Source organism: Myotis davidii, unplaced genomic scaffold (genome assembly GCF_000327345.1).
Source record: "Myotis davidii unplaced genomic scaffold, ASM32734v1 scaffold441, whole genome shotgun sequence".
Classification (NCBI taxonomy): domain Eukaryota; kingdom Metazoa; phylum Chordata; class Mammalia; order Chiroptera; family Vespertilionidae; genus Myotis; species Myotis davidii.
The window spans coordinates 189,500-199,620 of NW_006291818.1; the positions used below are offsets into that span (position 1 = coordinate 189,500).

Genomic DNA, 10,121 nt, shown 5'->3' on the forward strand with positions numbered 1-10,121 from the left:
GCAGTTGAAAAGTAAGGGCTATGAAGTTGGACCCTTTCGTGTACCTGCGCCTCTTATTGCCTGTTTGTCTCGGGGCAAGTTAGTAATCTCAATGAGTCTCGCATTTAAAAATTTTCTGCATGTGGCTTATGGAACCTCTGTGTAACTAAAAGATAATATTTTAACAACTGGCATACTGTAGTTACTCGAAGATCTAATGTTTTGTAGGTTAGGTTTATTTATTTTTAAATATATTTTTATTGATTTTGGAGAGGAAGGGAGAGGGAGACAGAAACATCAATGATGAGAGAGAATCATTGATTGGCTGCCTCCTGCATGACCTCTAGTGGGGATGGAGCCCCCAGCTAGGGCATGTGCCCTTGACTGGAATTGAACCTGGGATCCTGCAGTCCACATGCCAACGCTCTATCGACTGAGCCAAACCGGCTAGGGCTTGAGGGCTAGGTTTAAATCGGAGCGCTACCTTTACTAGTTTTGTAATCTGATTAACTTTTTACATTAGTTGCCTCTTTTGTAAAATTGGGATATAGTTTCAGAGTAGTTTTGAGGATAAAATAATGTGTATATAGCATTTATCCTAGTGCCTAGATTGAGGAAGCCACTTTAAGCAGAGGTAGTGACTGCTGCTTGTGTTTTTGTTGTAGCATAATTTGATTTTCATGTAAGTAAACTAAAGCAAGTGAAATTCACCATGGAGCGTGCATCATATACTAGTGTGCAGTTTGTCTTGCTGAGAGCTGCCATTTCAAAGATAATATCTTTAAATTGAGTTAATTAACCACTCCCTACTAGAATAATGTCTTTTAAGTAGGTCATAGTAAGATGTAGTGGAAGGAATTTAGGACTGGAAATGAGAAGCCTTGGCTCCCAGTGCTGAGAATGCCATTTATTAGCTTTGGGCAAGCTACTTAACCTCTCAGGCTCATTTTCTCTTTTGTATAATTGTGAATACCTGCCCATGTACCATAGGGTGCTTAGAAACATCAATTTTTAAAAATATATGTTTTTATTGACTTTAGAGAGGGAAGAGGAAAGAGAGATAGAAACATCAATGAGAGAGAATCATCAATTGGCTGCCTCCTGCACGCCCCCTACTGGGGATTGAGCCCGCAACCCAGGCATGTGCCCTTGACCGCAGCCGAACCTGGGACCCTTCAGTCCACAGGCTGATGCTCTGTCTACTGAGCCAAACCAGCTAGGGTTCAATTGAACTTTTTTAAGTGCTTTGCAAATTGTAAAGTAGTTTATAATTGTAAGGAGTAAATAGTATTTGCAAATGATCTGAAGGAGTGCCCCCCAAAGCCCTACTCTATAGATTATTTGGTGGTGTGTGTTGGGGTTTGAGCCGGTAGAGAAAGGCTCCTATATTATTTTTTTTTTGAAGTACAATTTCCATTTATTTTTTCCCCCAGAGAACTTTTCTTCACTCTTCCTATATTATTAAAAAGCTTATTTCTTCTACAAGATAGCATCTTTAAGGTTTTTTATTTGGAACGTCCTCTCTCTAAATGTGAATGGATTTAATGCACTCTTTCTCTTCTGATACTGTTTTTCTCTTTTGTTTTGGGGGAAGGAACATCTTTATTTAATTTTAAAAATAGATTAATAAAGACTTTCTGATGAATAGGCTTTCTTAGTCATTACCCTTGTAGTAATTTCTAATTTATATTTTCCCTAAACTACAAACATCAGCATTCCAAATAGGAATGGAACACTGAGCTCCACACTTTCTCTTTCCATTCACACAAGCTCTCTTTTACCTCGGAGGGTAAAAGAAAAATCCACACTTTTATCCTTGTTCATATACCTGGAAGGACCTGTACCTTGTTTCCCTTTTTATCATTCATTCGAATTGGGAGCAGATGGAAGATGAGGGCTGATATCCTGATTTTTTTAAATAGTTACCTCACAGCTAAACTGGCTACCCTGGGGTCACAGACACTTGGAAATAGGGACATGGCAGTTGCTGTTTTAGGGAGAGGGGAAAGTTGACTAGTTGGCCTCAGGAAAGAATATTCATTCACATTTCAAAATAAATGAATTAAAAAATTTTTTTTAATGCTGAGGTTCCCAGCTGCTGTGTTTTTAACAGCATTTCTTCTTCATTATGGGTTATTAAGCAGGTTTTGTGGACTAATATGAAAACAAACTTTTAGCATTGGCTCTGTGGGAAACTTTTTTCGTTTGCTTTTTGGTGTGGAGAACATTTTCTAGTTTCCACCACCAGCTTAAACTTTTGAAGATGAGGGCTGTATTGGAAGGCCTGTAGTCTCTCTGGAAGCTATTAACAGTTATCATTCTGAAGTAATTTCTACTTGCCTAACCAGTTAAATTGGTCATTACGTTAAATGTTCAGCACTATTTATCTGTAGGCCTTTGGAGAACTACAGAATCAGTCTAAGGGCAGTCACTGTACTTAAGGAATTTCTTCTGTAATGGTGAAGCAAGAGGTACTTGAGAGTATAAGAAAATTAATAAATAATCAACTGATGGATTGTAGGTGTAGATTAAGTTTGAGAATTTTATTTCAGAGAAAGCTTATTGAAGAAGAGAACGTAGGGAAGCCTTTGCTGGGGGATATGAGTCAGGCATCTGGTTATATCTGCAGTTAGTAGAGTATCATTAAATGGTTCTGCTGCTTCTGGGAGAATTGAAGCTAGAGAATTAGAGTGGTGTAAAGAAAAATGTATCAGATATATCAAGTCAGTTAAGATGATGGGTTCAAATGAAGGATTAATTATTTGCACAGTTTATTTTAGTGAAACAGCCTGTCACTGTTAAAGCTTTTTTTGTTTGGGCAGCTTTGAGCAGATGGTTTAGAAGCAGTCGGCATTGGCTTAGTCAGATGATTGGGAGTAGAGAGTAGTACTGTGGGGTAAACATCTCTGGATGATTTTTACTCTTAAAGTAATGAAGTATTGGTTGTTAGCCCATTTTCCTTCTTTCGCAGGTAAAAAACAGGAAGCAGATGAGTTGAGTGGAGATGCTTCTGTGGAAGATGAAGCTTTTGTCAAGGTAAAGTGTTAATTACTCAGGTTAAGATGTTTATTTTGAGCCTAGCATGTTGCATGATGAACTCATGCATTTTACTTAACGAAACTGAAGTATGTAGGTAAAATATAGAGAGTTATGTAATCTTGTCAGTCTCATTAGTTCTCATAGTTGAAAAATATAATAAATAATGTTATCTTTAGTTAAATGAGATTAAAGCTAAAAATAATGTCTATCTGAGTTTTTAAGTAGAAATCTGAGGCAAAGGGCGAGAGGAACAGTTATAGGACAATTGATATGTTTGTTCCTGGACAAGGTACTACAATGAAGGATATTAATAATTTATTTTACTTTATTTTTTTTAAATATATTTTATTGATTTTTTACAGAGAGGAAGGGAGAGGGATAGAGAGTTAGAAACATTGATGAGAGAGAAACATCCATCAGCTGCCTCCTGCACACTCCCCACTGGGGATGTGCCCGCAACCAAGGTACATGTCCTTGACTGAAATCGAACCCGGGACCCTTGAGTCCACAGGCCGATGCTCTATCCACTGAGCCACACTGGTTAGAGCTATTTTACTTTATTTTTATCTATTTTTTTATTGATTTCAGAGAGGAAGAGAGAGAGAAACATCAATGATGAGAATCACTGATTGGTTGCCTCCTGTATGCCCCCTATTAGGGATCAAGCCCACACCCTGAGCAAGTGCCCTTGACCAGAATCGAACCTGAGACGCTTCAGTCCGCAGGCCAATGCTCTATCCACGGAGCCAAATTATCTAGGACTGTTTTTTTTCTTCTTTAAATATGTTTTCATTGATTTTAGAGAGGAAGAGAAGAGAAGAGAGGGGAAGAGAAGAGAAGAGAAGAGAAGAGAAGAGAAGAGAAGAGAGAGAGAGAGAGAGAGAGAGAGAGAGAGAGAGAAACATTAATGTGAGAGAGAAACATTGATTGGTTGCCTCCTGTATGCACTTTTGGGATTGAACTCAAAACCTGGGCATATGCCCTGACCAGAATTGCAGCAGTAACCTTTTAGAGCACTGGATGATGCTCAACCAAATGAGCCACATCAGCCAGGGTGATAATTTATTTCTCTTTTTTAATCCTCACCTGAGGACACACTTTTATTGAATTGTGAGAGAAACATTGATGTGAGAGTGAGACATTGATTGGTTGCCTCCAGCACTTGCCCAGATCGGGGATCGAACCTGCAGCCTCGGTGTGTGCCCTGATCAGGAATCGAACCTGTGGCCTTTCTATGTACGAGTCGGTGCCCCAACCAAGCCATACTGCCAGGACAATAATTTATTTTTAATTTGCCCGTTGCATTTAGCTTTTATATAATATACAGAACCTAGATTATTGTAGTCCTTAAAATAGAAAATTTCTGTCATGTTGCTACTTTGTAAAGATAAAATTAAAGAATTTGTTTTGTGCTTTAAAGATAAATAAGACAGGTCTTTTGGTTAAAAAAGAACTTATTTGAAATAGACCAGCCAGAAAAATAATGTATGTAATTTTAATCGGCCAGTTCTATATACCAAGTATTTTTTAATTGTAGTTAAGGTTTTGTTTTCAGTTGACTGAAACATGATCTGATACTTACTGATCATTAGGTCCTAAGTAGTGTGGCATTAGCAGGAATTATTTACTGAGCGTAGTTCCTCTTAAAGTATACAGTCATATCCCCATACATTTTATTTTCTGTGTAGTCCATATTGTCATAACATCTCCGAATGGCTGTGTGCTCTACCATGAAGTAAGCTTATGTCCATTCACCTGCCCATCTCCTATCTAGTTCTCTACCTTTCCCATATTACACACAGACCACACACCTCACACTTTGTACCTTGCACTTTTAAGGGAAGTCACAGAAAGAAAAAATTGTTTGGTTGAGGAGTTAACCCTGAAATTAGATAATCTTAGGCAATATTTGCCCAGGGATCCATTAAAATTGAAGATTGAGTGCCTGTAATTAGCTTTTCTTTGAGCTCTTAAGACAGTGGTTTTCAACCTGTGGGTTGCGACCCCTTTGGGAGTTGAATGACCCTTTCACAGGGGTTGCCTAAGACCATCAGAAAACACATATATAATTACATATTGTTTTTGTGATTAATCACTATGCTTTAATTATGCTCAATTTGTAACAATGAAAATACATCCTGCGTATCAGATATTTACATTACAATTCATAACAGTAGCAAAATTACAGTTATGAAGTAGCAACAAAAATAATTTTATGGTTGGGGGTCACCACAACATGAGGAACTGTATTAAAGGGTCGCGGAATTAGGAAGGTTGAGAACCACTGCCTTAAGAGCTCTTCAGTGTCTCTATTGTTTTCACTGTGGTGTGTCTTCTTTAGGTTTGTCCCTTTGTTCTTATTTTCTCAGGTTGTCTTCACTAGTGAGTATATGCTTAAGCAAAAAGTATCTGTAGCTGAAAGAACATTGTGACTGAGTAAAAAAATCTTTTAATTTTCAAATGTCCAACTTTTAGTTCTTCAGTTCATAGATTTTTTTTCCATAGACATTTTATAGTCATTTGAAATGTTGCAAGGAGATACATACTTCTATTCAGCATAACAGTATTGTTTCTAATATGAACTGCAAAGGATGCCTTTGTGTTTTTATTAAATGAACCTGGTTATAATGTCAGAACAAAAGAGCTTTTTAAAATATATACACATACACATATATATAGATAGATAGATATTGATTTCTATCAATTGATTTCACAGAGGAAGGGAGAAGGAAAGAAAGAAACATTAATGATGAGAGAGAATCATTGATTGGCTGCCTCCTACTGGGGATGGAGCCTATAACCCAGGCCTGTGCCCTTGACCGTAATCGAACCCAGGACCCTTCAGTCTATAGTCCAGTGCTCTATCCACTGAGCCAAACCAGCTAGAGCCAAAAGAGCTTTTTTTTTAAAAAAACAAACAAAAAAAACCCCCAATCCTATTTAAATATATGTTCAGTTTCTTTTTTATATTTCCTTTTCACTTTGGAAGTATCAGAATATATGATGTATTTGATAGAAATTAAGGCACTTTAGAATAGATGATGTTCCCTCAGTGACTCACCTTGCTTTTTACTTATTTGCACTTATTTTTATATTGTCATATAAAAATTTGACAATTTGTTTTCAGTCCCCAATGTTCCTCCGCTCATATGTGACGCAAGGTTGGTCAAACCCTGTCCTGGAAATTCCCTGCTCCCCAAGAACTCCACATCCCCAAACAATCATATTTCTTGTTTTTGCCTGCCCCCCTTAGAAATTTCTGTACCCTCACTGCAGTTCAGTTATGAATGATTAATAGTCATGGCCCTGCCATTTTCTTCTTTAACCCAGAAACCTTTTCTTAAATCTGCTAGGTTTACTGTAAGAATAGGAAAGGAAGAAGGAATGTTCACTGCTTTCAATTCCTTTTCTGCAGTTAAAGAGGAAACTAAACAGATGGCGGCTTTTCTTTGTTTGCACTGAAGTATCCTGTACCTATAAACTTTGAAAGACAAATAGACATAGCCTCAGACTTAATCCCAGCCAATGTTCCCCTGCCTACTTAGCATTTTGGCTTAGTGATACATTTCAAGACATATACATTTAAATTAATCATTTGAATATTTTTCAAGAACAGACATTTGTATAACAGTTGCGATTCCTTATTATTAATTAGAAATAAACATTAGCTATAATATATGACTTCCAGAGTCTTTGAAGTTAAACTAAACTATGGCACCTGGAGAAATCAAGTCATTTCTTTGAAGCCATATTTTCTCGGAGAGCCCTAGGATGTGAGTTGGTAAATATTAAGTAATTGGAATTTGAGAGCATCTCTAATAGCAATCCAGTTTATGTGTAGTTCCGTATGAGAGATTTGGGAACTCAAAATATGATTTAATGACTTTGGTATTAGGACCCCCCCCCCCATTTTTAAAGACATAGCTAATGTATAAGGTAAAATGACTGAACTTTGACTTTGGAAATAAAGTCAACATATGGTAAAATTTAAAACATGTAGAGATATAAATTACCAAAAACATTTGGTGGCTAGCCTACACTACTTTGCCTCTAGTTGTACCAAATTTTCTTACCATTAAAAGGACTGTGAATTGGAGAATCAAGAGGCACATGAACAAGATGGAAATGATGAACTAAAGGACTCTGAAGAGTTTGGTGAAAATGAAGAGGAGACTGTGCGTTTAAAGGAGTTACTTTCCATAGAAGAAAACAAGAGAACTCGTGAATTAATAGAGGCAGAAGCAATTGAAGATATTGAGAAAGAGGACATCGAAAGTCAGGTCTTTAGCCAGTTTTTTTAAAACATGACTCAGCTGAATTAAGTACTAAATAAGTTGTTGTTTTTTCTAGTTCAATGTGGAAATCCCAGAATTTTTTAAAAAATATATTTTTAAAGTTATTTATAAATCACCCAGAATCCTGCTGCCTTAAAAGACCTTTTTAATTTTACTTTATTTTTCACACATGTATATATTTTACTTAGTAATTATTTATTCTATATAATGTTCTAAATAATTGCTATTTATTCTATATAATATTTCCACATAAGGACTTCATAATTTGTGTTTTATACCATAATTTATTAAACTGCTTTCTATGTATCTAATAGCTACTCCCTTAACTTGGGACATGTAAGTTGTTTTTTACCCCACTATGAATGAGTGTACCAATTTTGCTCTGACTTTGCAGAGCAAAATTACCTGGTGATCTTTTTTTGTTGTTGCTACTTTAGTACATATAAAATATTAATTTGCATTTCCTTGGGTACTATCAAGGGTGGGGAGGTTACTTATAAAAGTATAATTTAAAAGCATATTATTTTAAAAATCTTTTTCTTGAATGAAACAGACCGTTTGTTTCACTTTGAAGTGTGCTAGTGCTAGAGGTATGTCTTAACTAAATCAGTGGATTAGTGAGTCAGTGCTGTTAGTGCTTAGTCACGCTTAAAACACTGATGTTCTACGTCACCTAATAAATGAAGGCCTCAAGAAAGAGATTTTTCTAATTCTCTACCAGTGTGATTGTCTTTATTTTGGCATAAAGGATGTTGTCTGAATTGTGAAGCATTGGCTTTGCATCCACAGTCTCATAGACATTGTGAGGAAATAAGACTAGTGATAATTGGGTATAGCATAAAAGCATTCTCATGTTACCCAGATATCTTGTAAAGCAGCTATTGTATACCCTTTTACTTAGGAAATTGAAGCTCAAGAAGGTGAAGATGATACCTTTCTAACAGCCCAAGTAAGTTTACGTCTAGTCCTATGGATTTGATATTGTGGGTGGAAGGGCTTGGAAGGAATCTTAGTTTGACTTTGTAATTCTCTACCTCATAAAACTGCCTTCAGTTTAATGTTAAGTTATTTGTATGGCATATAAAAGATACTCAAAGCTGACAGCTGAAATTCCTGTTGCTACAAAGATATTTAGAAGTTATTATAAGGTTTCTACCATTTTCAGGACAAAAATAAAAGCTGTCCATTCTTTCTAGAAAACATAACTCTGATTACCAGTCTTGTCAGAAGTCCGCACTCTGCTTGATTTTTTTGTCACTTTGATATAAAATAAATCATTTAAAAGTACTTATCCCTTTTAAAGTTTTAGTTACATTTTTGTTAATTTTAATACTCCTACTAGGATGGGGCTAATATAAAAATAAAAATCTAAACATGTATTGGGGTGTGTATGTGTGTGTTGAAAATGACTGCTTTTCTATTGTGTGTGAAAGTATGTTTTTGGTATATGTGATATACGTAGTATACATTTTAAAGCATGACTCACAGAACCTGTAGATAAACATTTATAGTTCATTTTCTGCAGTGCTTGTTTTTTAAAATTATCCTTTGTCTTTTTCCTCATATCTGTATTCAAGAACCCCTTGTTGATATCTCCTCTTTAAATAGTATACTTTTAAATAGTGATAGGGGTTCCCTCTGCTTACTGGATTTAGGAAAAATAGTGATCAATCCTGTGTTTTCCTCAGTGTACTACCTACTAGAAGTGGGGCTTATGGTCATGGACAGCTTAGCTGATTGCCTCTGGTCATGCCTTTTTTTCCAGCAGTTTCCTTGCCTTTGAAATGCTGGTGAGGCTATGTTTATTGCAGTGGGGAGAAACCAGATTTCTGGAGAAATGTTTCTGATAATTTAGATAATTCAAGAAGGAAATGTTAGGCCTGTGAAAGTGTATAGACTTGTCCCCCTCACTGTTTCCAAATACGTTCATTTCTGAGTGATAAAGAGCAGATGAGGAAGATATGGAGAGAGTGCCTTTTCTAAATAACTAATTTGCAAAAAGGTGGAGTTGAATTCTGTGTATACTTTGGCAACCAAGGTATACTTCATATACTTTTAAAATTTCCATCAAGGGCCAGTCCTACAGTTGTGCAGATGTGTGTTGTGGCGGCATCATGTCTAAGGGTCCCCATTCACATACTAGCCTATATATTATATCATAGAGGATGCCTTTTTCTAATTTCACAAATTTTTATGGGCTAGAGATGGCCTTGCTCCCATTCCATCCTGATAATGAAAAAAACTTTATTTCTCATCAGGGGGCAAGTTTTCCTTTACTGTATCAAAAGATAGGGTAGTTACTTCAGAGTTTTCTTGAAGTAAAATGACTTTTTTTTCTTTATAAATAATGTATAGTGAAACATCTAGAAACATAAATGTTCCCGGATTCCATCATGACATGCTTGATGATTACATGAGTATTGTCTTGCGTGCGCATTAAGGAATACTACGTAGAGTGGAGCCATCACCCAGCTTCAGCTATTACCAACTCATGGGCAGTCTTGTTTTATCTATAGCTTCATTCACTTTCCCTTTCTGTATTATTGAAACAAATCCCACACTTCATATTTTGCTTAAGATTTTTCAGTATGTATCTCTAGAAGAGAACTATTTTATTTTTTATATTATCGCTCCTATAATGTAAGATTTTAATTTCATCAAATATAGTTTGTATCCAAATGCTTGCCTGTAGTTTTTTAAAAATTAGATTTTGTTTGAATCCAGATGCAAATAAGATCTACACATTGTGATTAATTAAAATAACTATTCAATATTCATGGCCTATGGTCCATGGACACAGACAATGGG

General features: G+C 36.0%; 1 protein-coding gene across 3 annotated transcripts in view; it reads left to right on the forward strand.

Annotated features, from left to right (window-relative positions):
• SLTM (SAFB like transcription modulator) overlaps positions 1 to 10,121 on the forward strand; it is a 66,747-nt gene that overhangs the window by 19,282 nt on the left and 37,344 nt on the right. For 2 of the 3 annotated variants that reach the window (XM_015564957.1, XM_015564958.1), the window contains exons 2-4: positions 2,951 to 3,015; positions 7,101 to 7,298; positions 8,215 to 8,262. The gene's annotated coding sequence lies outside the window, so the exon portion shown is untranslated. Of the gene's footprint in view, positions 1 to 2,929; positions 3,016 to 7,100; positions 7,299 to 8,214; positions 8,263 to 10,121 lie in introns of all 3 variants that reach the window. The other variant, XM_015564959.1, reaches the window with a different exon arrangement.